Here is an 18,639-nt window from a genome sequence, read left to right as displayed (position 1 = left end):
AGTTAATCACATAGAAAACCTTGTTTTTAGTTAGCCTGCCCACAGCTTCCTCAGGCCAACAGCCTCCACTTGGGGCATATCTGAAGCTTTCCCATTTTCCCACTATAAAGCTTTCCCACTCTTCTCCCTGCCTTTGAGTCTCTGCCAAGTGTAAGTGCTGGTGGCTGACTGACAGAATAAGTAGCCTTTGGCTATTCTCATTTGTTTGGTCTTGGGTTACTTCCACAGTGCTATAGCCCCTTTCAGCTCCAAGATGCTACATAGCTATGGAAATGTACGTCCTGGGTATCATTCTAGGAACTTGAACTTAAACCAGGAGGGTGATCTCAGAACCACCTCACACAGAGTCCTGGTCTTCAAAGGAGCCTGTATATAAGCCTAAGTCCCAGTAACACTGAAATCAAGCACAAGTCAAAATAGTTTAAAGGTAGTGCATTCTGGTACTGCCATCACAGTGAAACAATTTAACCAACACTTGCTTTTTGGTGCCCTAAGTCAAGTGAATAAAACAAGTATCAGAAAAGAACATCTTAGATGATTTCCAAGCTATTTATTCACAGCTCCAAAGAAAAGAAAATGTACTCTGGCTTCAAATGTCACAGCCCCAAAGCCTAATATAATAACCCATCTGTTTCACCTCACCTTCTCTTCCGGATTTTAAACAAACCATAAGGGAGCTCACATTTTTACTGACTTCTATATTGGTTTGCACGATCACCATTAAACATTTACCGTTTTTTTCCTACACACAGAGTCTTCCATCACTGGAGTGGAAAGTAACCAAACTGAAACAAATGCTCAAAGTCAACGTTGGGTCCAAGACTGTTCTTGCAGATCAGGACAACACTGTACATAGCAAGGCCGAGGTCGTACGTCAACATACCTCCATCAACATCGTTTTTTGTTCTCGTTCAAATTACCCTCATACATATACCAGGGAAGTGAACTCATGTCTCCAACCTCAACTAAATAAGAGCCCAATGCAACCATGGAAACAAAAAGGGGTCTTTTTCTCTTTTTCCTTCTTTGTTTTCAAGCCCCAGAGGTTAGGCGTTGGTGAATGTTGGCAGCTGTATTTAGGAAAACTGAAACAAAAAGATGGAAGAAATAGTGCTACTCAGACTTACACCTTAACATATGCCTTCTGAATAGAAGGCAGAACTGAAAAATCTGTAAAAAAATCATTAATGAATTTATTGAGCATTTTATTTGAAAGTAAGTCTGGTTTCCCAAATATTCATGTGTGGCTTCCTATATGTGCATTTTCTAATTAAAATAATATGAAAATCTTCCATATTAACTGTTGAAAAAGACAAATGGAAAGTGGATAACTAGTCTAAGAAACAATACAGTAAAATGTATGGAAACTCTAAAACATCTCTTCAGAGGAATACGGACATATTTACCCATGTCTACCTGTTTCAATGTTTTCTTAAAATCTGTCCGAAAACATTCATTTTAGTAACATACACTTTCCTGCACAAGATCAATCTTAGGGCCTGTGGTAGTTTCGTGTGAAACCTAAGCACAGGGCCAGACGCATAGAATGTGTTCTTCCTCCATTCATCCGTCAGGGGCTGAATGTTGACTATTCATCTAACATCTGATTCTCACATTGAAATCAGATCTTGGATTGAAATCTTGCTGTGAAAAAGGCAGGGCTTATTGTATTACATTTGTCATTAAGCTTGTGTGTTGTGCATATTATTTTCTTAAACTTCTTACAGTGTTTTAGGTAAATAATGATAAATCAGAATAAGAGACTGGGAGCAACCTTTTCATGACCGAAATATTCTCTCTAGGATTCCAATCTATCACACATCATGCTGCTACCTCTGAAGTTCATTCTCAAAGTCTTCCCATTTTCTTCCTTTTTATGCTGTCCGTCTCTATGTCCACATTTGTCTCCCTGGCTTCCAACTCATTCCTCTCACTCTTCTTTCCTGTCCTGGACCCCGGGCCACCAGGTCTGATGGCTTTCATCATCTGGTCTGACCTACAGCTGATATGGAGCTTTCCTAGCATCTTTGATGCACTCTTCCTCATCAACATTCACTCTCAATGACGAAACGGTAGTGAGGAGTCTTACACAGCTCCACAGCCTAAAAACCCCTCCCAAGCTCCAGAGACAAAGAAAACAATATAGCACTGATGGGTCTTTACATACGGCTCTCCGGGGAACGTCAACGTGCTAAAACTGACAGTATTATCCTTTCTCTCAACTTTTTTTCTTTTTCTGGCTGGAAAGGTCATGTAATTGGTGATTTATAAGTCTGGTCCCGCCATCAGGCTGTAAGCTTCTTAAAACTAAAGACTCAATGTCTGATAGAGTCCACAGTGAGAACAGACAGGGTGAATGAACCCATGAATGCTTCATCCAGGAAAGTTAGCTCATCGTCAGCCCCACATCTAACCGCATCTTAGGCTCTGACTCAAAGAGTCTCTTTCTGCCTGTCTAGTCTCACAGCACCTGGGCCATCGCACGCACCAATGACCCTCACTGACGAGCACGGATTGGTTACTATAACCAACATTATTTTCTTTGTTAACCCATACATGTTTCTATTTGACTTGCTAATGATAGAGCAGAAAACAAGATATTTCCCTGGGAAAGTAAGTGTTATTTGGAAATATGACCAGTACCACTAGGTTCATAGGGGAACATTAGATTCCGCTTTCTTTTCTTTCTTTCTTTTTTTTTTGCAATATTTAAAAAGATTAATTTGTTATATCATTTTATTGTTTCTATGAACATCTAGCTGATTCAGATAATTTAGATAAAAACCTTTTATATCTGAGGTTTGCGACTGTTGTTATTCTTGAAATTTCACAGCATCACATAGGAATTGCTTGGCTACAAACTATGGACCCTAAATGTGCCTGGCAACACAGATGCCAAAGCTCATGTTGCTGGTGAGTGCCCGAGCTTCCTGTGGACACAGTGAATTCTCCAGAACTGCCCCCTCGTATTGGCATAATCAGCAGCATAAAAGTCTCTCCATCCTATTCCAACTGCTGAACAATGAGAATAATGAAAGGTGATCATGGAGGATTATTTAGGCAGAAAAGACAATACATTTGAAGTGCTAAAGGAGGCACTGAACTCAATGGCTTTATCAGACAGGGATGAAATTCAGTCATCACACTTTAGAGCTGAAAGGGACCTCGGGAATCCCAACTGCACACAACAAGCAAGGTGCTTGTGTATGTCCTTGCAGAGATGGGGTCTGCCTTTGGGATGATAGCGCTACGGTGGGGAGGGTCCCCACCTCATGGGGAAGCTTGGCTCAACTATGAACGTCTTTAATTGCTAGAAAGCTCTTCTACAGAGCTCAGGTCAGCCTCCCTCCAAGAACCACCATTTGTTGGTGGTTGGCAGTCCTGTTTCTGGAGCAATTCAAAACCAGACTTTCTGTTTTTAAGGAAACACCTTTTAGAATCCAGAGGGAGCGAGTCTGTCTCTCCCGAGTCACTCTTCTTCAGAATGCAGAGCTAGAACTCTGCCTCTCCTGGGCACCTTGCCTGGACACTAATGGAATGTCATGGTGTCTTTTATAACCTGGTGTCTGGAGCTGATCAGAGCTGGACAACCTGACACGGTTGCCCTGCGAGTCCAGGCGAGCACTGAGGTCTCCTCCTGCTCGTCTCTTATTCCATCTCCTGAGTCTCCAGGGAAGCTAGGGCAAAGGCTCCATGTCTCCACAATAAAAGGGTATCAGGGAAAAGGGGCAATATTTTTGTTTCTTTTCTGTTATTACTTCTCTGTCGTGTGCACTCTGTCAGCTGAGTCAGTTATGTCAGTTCCAACATCTAAAAGATGCCATCTTTAAATATAAAGAACAATAGCTCAGGTGTCTGGAGAGTTCATGACTTCAAGTAAAATGGGAAAGAAAGTCCAGGTTTGTGTCCAGAAGGCACATAGGGTGAAACCCTGGTTTTAAAAAATTAGACGAAGCACATTACTTAATAAGGTAATAAAATATATGAGGTGCATTGAAGTAGGATAAAATATACAAAGAATCCTAACAATTTTAAAGGTGCAAAAGCAGCCCAGATCTTTTACACAACTTGCTCAAAGTCACATAAATGGCAAATAGCAAAGACCTGATAAACAGACGGGTTTCCTGGCCACAAGTCACTGGAACTTACAACAGTTCTTTTCTGTGGTTGCAAGAAATAACACTTATTCATAATCATGGAACAATAACTAGAACTTCCAAGACCATGTTTAGCCTTCAAAAACTCTCAATGAAATGTTCAGGTGATTTAATCACTCCTCCCTTTAAAATCAATGTGCGTGAGGACTGTAGAGATAGGCCAAATTGTCTCTGCCTAAAAAACCTTTACCGAAGTCATCAGGCACAGCTAAGGAGTTGACCTATTTTCACAACACTGTCTTTAAGAAATCCTAGTATTTCAGGGCAAAGAGACAATTTGCTCAGAGAATGCGATTTATATTTTCATTTGTTCTTGTGATGCAGAAGCCAAGGGGCTGTGGGCAGAGACTAGCCAGAGGCTGAGAAAATCTGACTGTTCTCTCTGAGCGTCTCGTTAAACTGCGCTTCCTAGCTGAGGTCTGGCTGTGAGAATGCGGGTGGAAGGGATACACACCCCCTCCAGGTCGGTCATAGGACTTTCCACGAAATTCTCATCTTTTTGCATCCCCTCCTGCTGGCTAGGATTTTTTGAGGTCCTAGGTGTTGGAGGAGTCACTAGATGGAAACGTTCTAATAACTGTGGGTGAACTGCCCTTCTTCCACTGAACCCCCTAGTTGATTGTCACATGACTGTAACATAGGTCATGACCTATGGCATGAAATAGAGGTAAGTCACGTTGTACTAAGCTACTGAGGTTTTGGAGTTTTTTTGCTACAGCAGTTGGACTCTCCTAATACAGATTTTTGACAGATATTGTCTCTCATTTTTTTTCCTGCCATAAAATATAGTCTAAATTTAAAATCCTTAATTTTCTAATGATGACAATATTTTTGTTGGCATATGAACATAAAGAACAGAGAGATTAGTTAAGCTGCCAAATATAGTATAGGAATTCAGTAAGTAAGACTTCTCTCTTAACTCTAGTGTAATAAAAATACTTTAACACGGAGGGTTATCAACAGGGGAGTGGGAGGGGGAGAGGGGGAAAGGTACAGAGAATCACTAGCATAAATGGTAGGTAGAAAATAGACAGGGGAGGGTAAGAATAGTATAGGAAATGTGGAAGCCAAAGAACTTATATGTATGACCCATGGACATGAACTAAAGGGGGGGAATGTGGGTGGGAAGGGTGTGCAGGGCAGAGCGGAGTGAAAGGGGGGAACGGGACAACTGTAATAGCATAATCAATAAATATATTTAAAAAATACTTCAACAACTGCCATCAGCATCAAAGGAGGACTCTCCCAGGAGAAGTGTGCAAAAAGGACCAGGAGGAAGGCGTGTGAGGAGTCACACCAGGTCGGAGGCTCACTCTTAGCACCTCCTTGAAACCCACGGAGCTCCATGTAGCACATCTCCACATTACGGTGTGAGCAACGTCTTAAACATCTTTTTCAGGGGGTGTACGGACATTCACGCAAAGGTGCAGAAGTACGAAATACTTTGTAGTGAATCTTGTTACCAACAATTTTTAGTGTTTGCATCCAAAACAGGTGAACTCGTGACTATTTTTACCAGATGGAGATCACTTTTTGGAATTTAAAACCTATCATCATTTCAATAATGAGGTAATCATTATTTTTTAAACTAACTTCATTGTCTGCTCTTAATCTGATGTCAAGGTTTATAGGATTACTAGACAAGGTGATCCTGAGAATTACTTAACTACCCTGAATTCAGAGTCAATTCTCCGCATATTTAAAATGGAACATAATTATGGGAAGTGTCCTTATTGTTCAATAATCTTTTTACTTTAAAATAGTGCATAAGAACGCAAACGTATCCCTACAATTTACCACGTTAAATGCCTATGGCCACAGCTCTCCTCCGTCCCCGAACACCAATGGCTGCCTTCCATTTTTCTCTCCCGTTCAGGACCTGGCAGTACTGAAGCTTCTCTTATTCTCTGTACATGAAATTCTCCACATACCTGACAGAGCAACTGCTGCGGAAAACCTCTGAGAAAAACAAACAGAATTCTCAAGTACTTGACGCACTGAGTTTTAAGATTATAAAACCTTTGTAACCTGGGCCAGGCATACATTTTGACTTAAGATGTTTTAAAATATCTGTATCTTTTGACAAACTCCAAAATTATTATGTCAGCAGTTACAGAAGACCTGACAACGGAGTCATTCTTAAGTAGGACACAAAGCAGCAAAGTAACATATAGCCACCAATCTAAAAAATTCTTAAAAGGGTCACAGGGACTCAAACACGTGTGGTTTTTACAGTTCTCCTCCTCCCCACGGCTCCATCATAATCACGCTGAATACCTGCCTCACACAAAGATCTCTGGATTTAATTGTTGGGGAAACTTGACCCCACGATGGTTCTGCCATCATCTGGGTGAGACTGGGTATATTTTCTTACTTTCTGTGTTTCTTAGTACTCTTCTCTCTGATAAGGGGTTTATACCACAACATCTCTAAGATGCCTCTGGATCTGAAAGTATGTGTATATGTGTGTGTGTGTATACATACACTTTATACTTTATATATGTGTGTGTGAGTGTATACCATTATATATATATATATAATTCTCCATATATATATATACATATATATGGGGAGAGAGAGAGAGAGAGACCAAATCTTAAAATCACTTACTTTATTTCCTCAGTGTAAAGTGAAATAGGATTCATGTGCATCTAAATATATTATGGGAATGATATTTGGCCAAAATGTCCAAACCCAGCAGCCTGATATCCCTAAAACTACAACCTTGGTTTATTTTAAGACTTTTAAACTAAGTACTGATACCATGGGACAGCAGAGGGGTGGTTTTCCATACAAAATATCCTCAGATGCAGCCAACAGCATGAACAATCACACAGCCAAAACGCTAAAGAAAAACTCCGAGTTCAAGCAGACGTAACAATGGCACAAAGAGAATTTTTTTAAAAAGCAAAACAAAACGTGACTATAATTTGAGTTGCCCTTTTGTGAGCTATTCCAGAAGGTTTGGCTTTAGGAGTCCAATCACTGCTGACGAAGGCCACTGGGAGAAAGTAACTAATTATCTATCAGATGCAAGAAATTAAAATGAGCTTTTTCTTCTACAGGAAAAAAATGTGGAATTCTACCCGTGCCTCTCCAGCATTTCTGTTTTCACCTATTTTTTAAAGTGGTGACGTGAGAACAACCCTTTGAACTACAGGGAGGAAGAGAATGACTCGGAAGATCGAAGCAATACCCTGTTACCAGACGCTTTGTAAACTGAGAAGACTTTGTAATGGAGGAGATTGCTCCATATCCTCAAGACTGAGTTAATCTGCATAGGAAATTACTATTAGGCATTTGGGATCAAAACTGAAGTTGCTGTTGCATGGCGTGTCGCCACATTTGTGCAGAAATGGCTCAGATGCTGTCGGAGGATATGAAACTGTGCTAATAACGCAGTGCATGGATTCATACCAGCAATTTAGCAGCCCAGTGCTGAGGGTTCATACCTCGGAACGCTGCGATCTGGGAAGTCCCGGCCACGGCATCGTACAGTGTACACAGAGCTGTCTTAGGGCTAGTGGGGCCCTGGGTGCCAGTTCAGACTTAGCCCCTAATTAGCTATGAGGCCTTAAGCAAATCATTTTCCCCTTCTGAGCCTTCACTTGCTTATCTTTAAATGAAGCCTCTGGGCTTGAGGATCCTCAAGTTTTAGATTTTACTGACAAATTCCAGAGTATATTCTACACTGGAGTTTCTCAATGCTAAATGCTTATTAAAAAAAGTGGGGACTCTTTCTATAGTACCCATGCCTGGACCACAATTAAATTAGGCTATTGAAGGTTGGGCCTTAATACTGGTGATTTTTAAAAGCTCCCAAAGGTTTTGCCCTGGTTGGTGTGGCTCAGTGGATTGAGCACCGGCCTGAGAACCAAAGGGTCACAGGTTGGTTTCCCAGTCAGGGCGCATGCCTGGCTTGTAGGCCAGGTCCCCACTGGGGAGCACGTGAGAGGCAACCACACATTGATGTCTCTCTCCTCTTTCTCCTTCCCTTCCCCTCTCTAGAAATAAATAGATAAAATCTTTTAAAACAGTATATAGCTCCTGTGAGTTTAAAAAATGAAGTCAAGGCTCAGATCCACTGTTCTAAACATAATGAAACATTTTTTAACAACATTTAAAATACTTTTCATTATTCTTTTTGTAGACTGGCTGGGTCCTTTGTTTTCATTTGTTTTCTATTTTAGCTGAAAGCAGTTTAATTATCTTTTCTTACTCAACAGAAAGGAAAGTGGGTAGAAGAAAAAAAGGAGCTAATCTATTTATTTATTTATTAGATCCCTTGAAAAAATTTTATTTGTTAGAGAGGAAAAATGTTTGACCACACCAAATTTTAAGATGACCTCCATCACTCATTTATATTTATTTCTGTTATGATTATCCCCCATCTTCATACATAAGGAAGGATTAAACTGCCAAAGCTAGGAACACATACACAGGCAACCAGTGCGTGGGTTAGTGAAAATTTGTTGAATTTTGGTTCTTTCACTTGGCTTCTTCACCTAGGCTGCCTTATACATGATAAGGAAACCAGCAGTTTAAAGAAGATAACCAACTTTTTAATAATAATTAAAAGATAATATGTCATTCATCTAAAATAACCAAAACTCATACTTCTCAGTATTGTCTATTTTCTATGCCTATGAGGTTTTTTTTTTTTTTAAAAAAAGGTCATAGTTGCCTCTTTTAATTTGTGAAGGAAAGACAAGCTTTTCCAGTGGTAGGTGGGAGGTGTGTGGGTAGTTGAATATATGCACAGGTGCAATCAACTTTAATTAAGACTCAAATCACTTTAACAGGCAGATGGAAAAATGCTTTAATCTTCTGTAAAAGAAACAGAGGCATTCAGGCACTAAAAATATTAATACATGGGAAGAAAAATATCATTTCCATTTTTCCTGAAAGATGTAATTCTGAAAATATATCCATAAATGTTCCTGAAGCAAACACTAAATGCTAAGAAGAATAATTTCTTCATCACAAAGGGTAATAAGATTATTTCATTTCTATCAAAGTAAATGCAAAAACTCAGGTTGTTGTAATCACAGTTATTAATTGCTATATTGGGTGGATGTTAAAAAAAGTCACACCTATCACAGTTTTACCAGAAAAGTAAGGCAGGGATATTAAACCTTCTTGGGGAAATTTGCTGATGGCTACAGAACTGAATATATACAGTACTATATTTCTTGATAATTTTCATTCACCAATTCTCTAGATAAATATGGTCAGAGAAATAAATGGTGTCTGGGAATTATCATTGGCCAATCTGAAATTTTTTATGGGATTCTTGGGGAAAATAGTCATATAAATTTGAAAGAGAAAAACAACACTTGCTCAGGAAAAGTCTCCAATGAGCAAGGTTTGACCTTCACCCCCAAAATGATATTTTATTTATTTTTAAAAGAGTTTATTTATTTATTTATTTATTTGTTTTTAGAGAGAGGGGACTGGAGGGAGAAAGAGAGGGAGAGAAACATCGGTCGGTTGCCTCTCGTACACCTCCAACTAGGGAGCTAGCCTGTAACCCAGCCATGTGCCCAACCAGGAATTGAACCATCAACCATTCAGTCCTTAGGCCAATGATCAAAATTCTGGGCCACACCAGCCAGGGCTGAAATGGTTAGTCAATAAGATCAAGTAAAGATATAGGCACAACCAGTAGAAGTATATTTAAATGATGATACCCATATTTAGAAGGGACTCCGGAGAGCTAGAACTCATTTCAGATTGTTCTTCTACACAACATTATATTTTTGCTCAAGTAATTGAAGCTCTTTGGATTTCAGTTTGTTAATGTGAAGGAGTTAAACAGGACTATTCCTAAGGTCTAGCAAATATTTGTGGAGCTCCTACTATGTGAATCATGATGTAAGAACAAAGAGTAGGGAGCCAATGATGTTATTCTCCACTGTTTTCTTTGCAGCCAAGGGAGGTAACATACAAGAGTTCTTCTCTTGGAAATTTTGGGCAGCAATGTCATTGACTTTCCCTCCCTCCCTCCCTCCCTTTCTGTAGTTGTGATTCTTTTTCAGCTTCCTTTTATGTTGGGTGCATGCCACCTGTCCCCTTGTTTCAACTCCTGTCATTCTTTTTCCATCCTTGTCTTTCACATACACACACATACATGTGTGAGCAGTTTAATCACAATGTGGCTCAGGAATAAAGGTGTCCGTTTTTCTTTTTGTTTTCTTTTTTTGTAAATTAAGTGAAAAACAGAACCAGAACCCGAATTAAATGTTATTTCTTATTTCTGACATCAGTGAGACTTTTTATCACCATGGTATCTTCTTTCCTAAGTTATCTGGTAGCAGACTTCCTTTTGGCAAAATCAATCTGAAAGAGGAATGAGGCCACAGAACATTACAATATCCATTGTTTTGCATTAGGCTCATGGATTAACCAATAGGAAGGAAGCCATGAAAAAAGAAAAATAAAAGGAAGGATGAGGAGAGAGTGCTACTGTAATACAAGATGGTTTCGATGAAGCTATAATTGTACCTCAAACAAAAAACAGTCATCTCCTAAGGGTCTCCAAGCCCAGGCCACCAGGGTGAATCCTGGATGCCCAGGCTTTGTGAGCTTCAGAACTTACAATGGTGTTGTGACCCGGGCCAGGAGGGTCGGAATGGCACCATACAGAGGACAGGGAGGAAGAGGAACAGAATATCCTCCTCACACTTCCAACTCTCAATCTGCCCATCTTCCTTACTACTTATATCTTTGTAATAATAGTTTCGACCGCCAAATCTTGCCTCAGAAGGTGCTCTCTCTATTAATACATGTATCTCTCATCTTCATTTGACTTCTTGACTGACATTTCAAAATAAACATTCTAGCACCTGGAATAGTACTCGGCACACAGTAGGCATTTTATCAGCATTCACGGAATGAATAAAAGACTGAATTATGCATATACATAGTTGAAATGTTTGTGTATTCACAGCTTCAAAAAGAATAAAATAATTGGAAATAAACTTAATCAAGGAAGTAAAAGATGCGTGCACTGAACAGTACTTCCTCCATTAGTGTTACAGGCTCACCCCACTGTAGCTTAGTATTCTGGGGTTTAGCATAAGGCTGACCCTCCATTTCTAGCAGGTCTCACATGGGCCCCTTTATGTGGCTGCATATTTACCACCCGCAGGGAACTTACTTGCTCTTTAAAAGGAACCCCTCCCCAGATGGAGACCCAGCATGCTCAGCTGCCCTGATGCCCCCCGCCCCCGACCAGCTGGTTCTGTTCGTGTTCCTATTTCATGCCCTACAGTTCAGCTCTCTGACATATAAGCCTCATAAAGGTTTGCCATGTACTCTATGATTTTACTTTCAAAAGCCTTGGAACACAGGTGTCTGAAAACCTTATTCTGATGGATTCTGTTTTGCTTCTTTGTAGATTATATCTGAATGCAAGTGGGTGCCTTCTAGGCCTTTCTTTTCCTTCCTCATCTCCAGGCCTAGGGGCTGCTGTTCATTGGACCCCACTGCAAGTGGAGCTGCCACGTGGGCTCACAGCTCCCAGGGACAGAACACTCAGGGATGGCTTCTCCCGCCCCGGACTGCATAGCCGCCACAGACTTCTCTATCCTTAGAAGAACTTTTAAAATTCATGAAGAAAGAAAGAATGCTGAAGCGCAGGGAAACGCACATTTTGCACCAACTCGGATTAAGAGCTGGCCTTAAATGTCAGCTTCTAGTGAGTCTTTGTGTTAAGTCTCCCATTGATTTCACAGGGAAGTAGGTCAGGACTGCTTTTAACTGGGAAGCCTCGTGCTGCAGGTTTCACTGAACTATGAGGGGTGAATATTAAACATTGATGTGCAAAGCAAACCTCTGCTTAATTAGCATCCGGATAAAGACTTCGCTAGGAAAGCCATAGAAGCTAATACAAAATGAGAAAATTGACAATAAGCATTTCAACAGCTATTTCTGAGCCTGTAACCTTTCCTTTGTGAGAAATATCACGGATGGTCATTTCATGCCTTACCTCTTCTACACGTTAATCATTAGATAAGTGGGTAGCATTCTTTCTGTATCCCTAGTGGCACACGTTTTTATACAAAATTTCAGTGTTTGTTGTTGTTTTCTATGTTGTATTTTTCAAGTGCTAACTTTAATTTTTTTCTCATGATGACTAACCACCTTAGAAGGAAAAGAGATTCTGTTTGAATCTACTTAGAAGCAATCCTTCACAAATCAGCCTTTTAACCACCCTCCCTGGACTTACTATTTTTTAATAGCAGGTACTTTGGGTCTTGTTGGTTTCCACCTTATTCATTGGCTAATACCTATACTTTCTTGGAAGCAAGCTCTTATTTAAAAGATAAAGCATTTGTAATCAAAAGATAAAAATATCCATTACATTTGAAAAACATGTCAACCCAATTATACTGAATTTCCTCTTTTGCTGAGAAATCATCTTTCAGGATCACATTGTAATGTTGTTGCCCACCCTTCTGTACAATGAAGAAGGCCTCTCTGTTCTCGGAGCTGTTTTCTGTATGGAAAGGGTGACTGTGCTTCATCAGGTGTGATGTCCCTCCTCCTTCAATGCTCGGGTATCACCCAGAAACCTTCAAACAGCCTGTGTCCTGTGGGGATGGAGAGCAGCTTACACCCTCACCGACGCTTCCTGCGGCTCACATCAGCTCTCGGATGATCCACTTAAGATGCCAGATCCTTTATCCAAGCCCAACTGAAGGGAGTTGTGCAGACAACATGGAATCTCTAAAAACTTAATTCCTCTTGACCTTACTTCATTGTTAATAAAATATTTATTCTCTCCACAAACAGCTAAAAGTCAGTCACCCCTTAGAATTGCACGGCAATTTACACTTTATAAGGTCTCTTGCTATACACTATATTCTCTAATTTTCTACAACAGTCCTGTGAGGTAAGTATGAAAATCAAACAATTGAGACGTGGAGAGTTTGTCTTGCCCTAAAAGCACAGCTTTTCAGAGGCAAATGTGTCTTTGGACCCAAGGACATTTGACCCCCATGTTTCTTCCCTACATACACCCCCAGTGACTCCCCAGTCTACCTTCCATGACAAAGAGATCGCTTTTTAAGATGGTCAAATAAAAAAAAATTTAAAAACAAAGACATAGAAATGACAGTACATTTTAGCTTCCTTATTATCTTCTGGAAATTAAACAGTGGAAGGGCCACACCCAACACCATGTCCAGTCTAGCTGATAGTTTCTCTCTACAATGTGATATCTTAACATGGCTTCCAGAACCATCAAGTGAAAATCTGTGCCATTTTATTTCCCATGGACCCTACTATAATTCTTTTATAAAATACTTAGATCAGATTATGGATACTTCCTTTCATTTTCTTGCTGAGTGCTGTCTGGTTTCCCCAATCAGGAACAGGACTTGTTTCCCTTCTGACAATTTTATATAAAAATCATCTACACCTGGCCTCTCCATTGAAACTCCTGGAGGGCTTAGTTCTGATGCACCTTAACTAGGGTTGATCTCGGTGTCCTGTACAACACTCAGATTATTTTCAATATTTGAAATCATGATTGTCCTATTAGACTTTGCTATTAATAAAACGTTAGCTTTGGTAAAATCAATAAATCCACAAATATAAATTAATTATGCAAAAACAGTCCTAGAGGTGATAGGCACTTAATAAATATATAGTCTTTTCTCCCCAAAATGTGCCATTTAATTGTGAAGGTTAGGCACACACGTATCCACTTTAGTTCAGGAACACATGTGAAGTGGACTTGGTGCCAGAAAACACGCTAGTGGCTGTGATAAAAGACTCAGCATTGAGTGCTGACAATTTAGTTGGCGAGACAAACATTTACATGCTCTTCACAGCCCTGTGTCAGTGATGTTGTTACAAGAGCTCTTCTTATGTACATAAATGAAAGAGCAGAGCTCCTCAAAAGGAATCAGGGCAGAGCCCCAAAAAGATTACCAATGAGTGTGTCATATTGCATGAAACCAAGAAAAATGTCTTCAGATAGAGTAACCAACCAAGCCAGCCATTCTGTGAAATTTAGGACAATGAAGAGTGAGAAGTGAACAGGGCCAAACACCAATCAGGAAGCCCTGAGTGACTCTGGAGTGCACAGAAGAGGAAGCTGGGTTGTAGGAAGTTAAGGATGAAATGAGGGACAAGAAATGGAGGCAGCAAGTCCAAAATATTCATGTCAGTGGTTTGGCCATGAGAGGAAAATGGAGATTCATGGCTGGATGTAGAATCAAGCTGTTTTTGCTGAGACATCAATGGACAATTTTATTATAGTTTACATTACATGATAATTTACATAATTTGGTTTAGAAACCAACGTGCATTCTGCAGGCTTAAGGTGAGATCATCAATCAACCAGAGAAGGACCACTGTGAGCCAATCTGTTTTCGTTTTTTAGGCTTGAAATTTCTCTTTGGCCAAACTGACAAACAGCTCATCACTTTGGCTTATATCTTTTGTTATTAATCATTGGTAAGGGGTTGATAACCAACTGATGTAAGTGTGAAACCAGACTGTAAATATAGAGGCGACGTTGATATTCAGAACGTGATAACTTACAGAGAGCCATGCTTCACTTCCTCTCTGATCATCTCGTTAGACGCTGCTGACATCTCAGTCCTTTCCCAGCCTCTAGTTCTTGGGAGCCCTGGATTTCTTATTTGTGCCACAGGAATGAAACTACATTAAAACGACCGCCCATAGCATTATGGCTGGACCTAGGGTTCAACAGTATGTGAATGGCCCCATTCTCTACCCGCTGACTCTTTCTACCTTTTGTTTTCTGTTTTTTTTCTTTCTTGACTTAATTTTATCATTTAAATCTGTAACAAAAGAACCAATGCAAAAGAAAAAAATAGAAAAGTGCTATTTTATTGAATGCAACTGAAAGTTTACCAGAAGAAAATGCAGGAGGAAGTTCACTCTCCACCTTCAATTGTCAGATAATATTATAGACTTCTGGATTTAAAATATTTCCTGTAAGTTCTCAGCTCTGGGCCTATGCGGCTAGAAAGGATGTCTGTTTTAAAATTTATGTTATTCCCTTCTCCCCTCTCGGATTCTCCTTAATATTTCTACTCTTTTCACTGGGGAATAGCAATGGCCCAGGTTCTCCCATTGATTGGTTAGGCTACCAGGAATGAAACATTTAATTTAACTAGTTCCCATCAGCTCACAACAATAATGAGCTTCCTTCAACCGAGAAACACCGTATGACACACATTACATTTGGAATTGCCACCCATTTACTGAGTTCTGAAAATAAAATTTTTGAGAGTTAAAAAAGACTTTTGAAATGTTTTATAAGTTAAGTCCATTTGTACCCAGAAGCACATGCATTTAAGACCACCAGTCACATAATAACTGTCCCCTGGATTCACGCAATGCATTTCCACCAAGAAGTCAAATCACTTAGTTGAATGGGTTTTTCACTCTTTTTGCTAATTGAGTTCAAAAATGAATAATGTCAATCAGGTTGGAATTTCTTCTTTAAAATGTTGCTTTCCATTATTTTCTTTTAAAAAATCCATCTCTTTATCTTCAAACATTGAGAAATGATAGATTTCCATAGCTCAGTCACTTATACAGAAACTGATGACAATTTGACATCTACAAAATGATCTACATTGAAATGCTTTATGGCTATATTCTTTATATCTATCCCCAAATAAATCTGCTTACAATGGAATGGGCGTCTTTTAAAATAGGACACATAAGAGCATAAGCAATGATGTTAGCATTCAGCATAGTGCCTTTTTGGTTGAATAACTATATGGATTTCAGTGTGGAATTTTCTAGGTCATGAATCTGGTTTCTTTTCTTTTATTTGTTTTTTTTTTTCATTTAATGGTCAAACATTTCTCATGTGGCTTTTGTTTCCTCAAGTTCACTAGCCCTCTCAAGCTACTAGGCCTATTAATTCAACAAGTTCCATACATGCTTATCATGTATCAACTTTAAGAAATCTTGCATTGGACCAGGTGTTACATGAAATATAATGCTAATAAAAACTTATGGCCTTTGTCTTGCCTGGCCATTTGTCTTAATAGTAAACAAGACAGAAAAAAACTGTGTAAGGCACATACCATTATAAAGTGCTCTCAGAATTTGAAGGAGGGATTACTTACAGACAATAGCATTAAGAAAAACAAAAACTCTACAAAACAGCAAATAGGCTCTTTGCAGGGATCCAAGATTTAGGTTTTGTTTTATGGGGTTACTGGGGAAGTCCTTTCAAAAAAAAGAGAACATCAGCAGGAAGCCCGAGGAGCAGGAAGGCGGTAATTTATTTGGGGATCTACAGATCACCCAGTAACCCACAGAAGCAGCCAACATGGCCAGAAGAGAATCATACTTTTCACATCCAACATTTCCATTTGAAAAATGAGAACACTGAGGCATGCAGAGAAGAATTGACTAATCCAAAGTCTCAAAGATTTTCAGTGGTTGAGCCAAGATGGAAGCCACCTCTTGTGACATCCAGCCCCTGTCCTAGCCTTCTAGATCACATATAGTTCGAATGTAGGACACACATAGGGGAGGATACATGTCCAATAGGAACCCCCATTTATATCTAATATTTTATTACTTATAGCTGTTAAAGTGTGGAATACACATAATATTGAACACAAATCAGAAACTGTATTTTCTGTTTCAGGTATTCAACAGGAGGGAAAGAAATCTGTCTTAGTACATTTCATGCATGTAAAATTAAATACAACGGAGTGAATCTCAATTTTAAAAAAGTAGACAGTTGTAGCTTTACTTCTGAATTGAAATGTTTTTGCATTTTATAAATCAAAAAGTAGAGAGGCTTCTTTCTTAATGGAGAGAATTGCTGATTAAATTGCTGACAAGCAATTGCACTTAAAGGCTCAGCAGCCAGAGCATATAAACACCAGGGATAAACAGTCTGCCTGCATCAATCAAAGACAGCTGCAGTCTAGTCCCAGAAAGGTGAGCAATTATTTATGAAATTATGTCTTCTTCAGTGACTCTATGTTTCAATCCTGGGAGAAACTAAGCGAGGGAAACAGACAATGTCATGGTCCCAATTAACCAAGAAGTCACATGCATGTTGAAAATCAAGGGATTTGACTTATACTCTCGTGAACCTCATCATCCTGAAAGAAAATTTATTTGGCTTTAAAACTAATAATAATTATATAGGTCAGGGTATTCTTGCAGACCTGTATTTATTTTTTAACTGTATTTTTATTGTTCACACTATTACAGACGTCCCCACTTTCCTCCACTTAGCCCACCACCACCCAGCGCCCCCTTTCCCTCTGGCCATCACTGTGTTTATTTTTAATTGTAAAGATAAGTGCCTGATTCTGTCTATGACCCATGAACACAAATCTAAGACAAAAGAGGTGATGCTCAGAAGCATTTTGCACAGGGCTTTTTTGGAGTTTTTGTTTGTTTTACTAGAACCGTTTCTAGGTGAGTGATGCTGGAGCCCTCATTGCCATTGGCTAGGGGCTTTTAATCCATGGAATGTTTTTTCCCCTGGGGTAGCCACAAGCCATGAAGCTACCGCATAGTTATGAACAAGATGTCAGCAGCTAAAGATAAAAGCCCTCCACCGCTGAGGTGGGGTCATCTCGTTGGTAGGTCAGTACTGAAATCTCAGAGAACACAGAAATGCACACATGTGCCCTTAAGTTATGCCCAGAGCCACGGAGGTGAGCACCCAGTCTCTTTGCCAGGTCATTTAGGTGAGTCCAAGGCCCCCTGGGCAGACTACATGCCATCAGGAGCAGCTCAGAGTCCTGGGCTTACAGAAGAGGCCAGGGCAGTGACCAGGATATTCCGGAGTGAATTCAGGAGGATGCTGAAATGTTTTCCACCCCCTTCCTAAATTGCTGATAATCAGTAAGTGGTCCAGGCCACTTAGGGACAAATTGAGCTTTCTCTTATTAACAAATAGTCCTGGGAATGGTAAGCGTATGAGTCATTAGAGTTTCGATAATAACTACTACATGTTAATGGCAATAGTGAAGAGAAAAAAGTTGGGGAGATTAACTAAGTGTAGATAAAACATCATTAAGACCTGAAACCCTGGAGCTAAATAAACTGGATTCAAGTCCCAGATTTACAACCTATGCGACTCTGGGTAAGTTGTGCCTCAGTTTCTTCCATTTTTAAAATGACAGTGTTAATGTCACTTGCCTTGGAGTCGTGCTATGAGGACTGGATAGATGGAGGATGCTCAGGACTGTGGCTGATACAGAGTAAATGGCAGTGAAGTAAGTATGTGCTACTATGATTATGGAAGCCTTTGCAAGGAAAAGGTTGGATACCACAGTCCCTCCCCAGGTTCGCAACGCTTGCTTCTTTGATGCATCCTGCCCTGGGCTTAGTTGGTCTTAATATCATTCCTGGTACAAATGATATCATTTTCCAAGAAACTCATCCCTTCATTCCCCCATTAGCACTGTCAGGTCTAGGTCCCAAGACCATTGGCCCAGTCCGGCCAGCCAGA

At 39.8% G+C, this 18,639-nt stretch overlaps 1 protein-coding gene across 6 annotated transcripts in view; it reads right to left on the bottom strand.

The window, feature by feature from the left end:
• NYAP2 (neuronal tyrosine-phosphorylated phosphoinositide-3-kinase adaptor 2) overlaps nt 1–18,639 on the bottom strand; it is a 217,164-nt gene that overhangs the window by 51,590 nt on the left and 146,935 nt on the right. The window lies entirely within an intron of this gene.

This window comes from Desmodus rotundus, chromosome 2 (genome assembly GCF_022682495.2).
Source record: "Desmodus rotundus isolate HL8 chromosome 2, HLdesRot8A.1, whole genome shotgun sequence".
NCBI classification, from domain to species: domain Eukaryota; kingdom Metazoa; phylum Chordata; class Mammalia; order Chiroptera; family Phyllostomidae; genus Desmodus; species Desmodus rotundus.
Note: the sequence above shows the minus strand (reverse complement) of the source record. Positions and strands in the feature narration are given on the sequence as shown.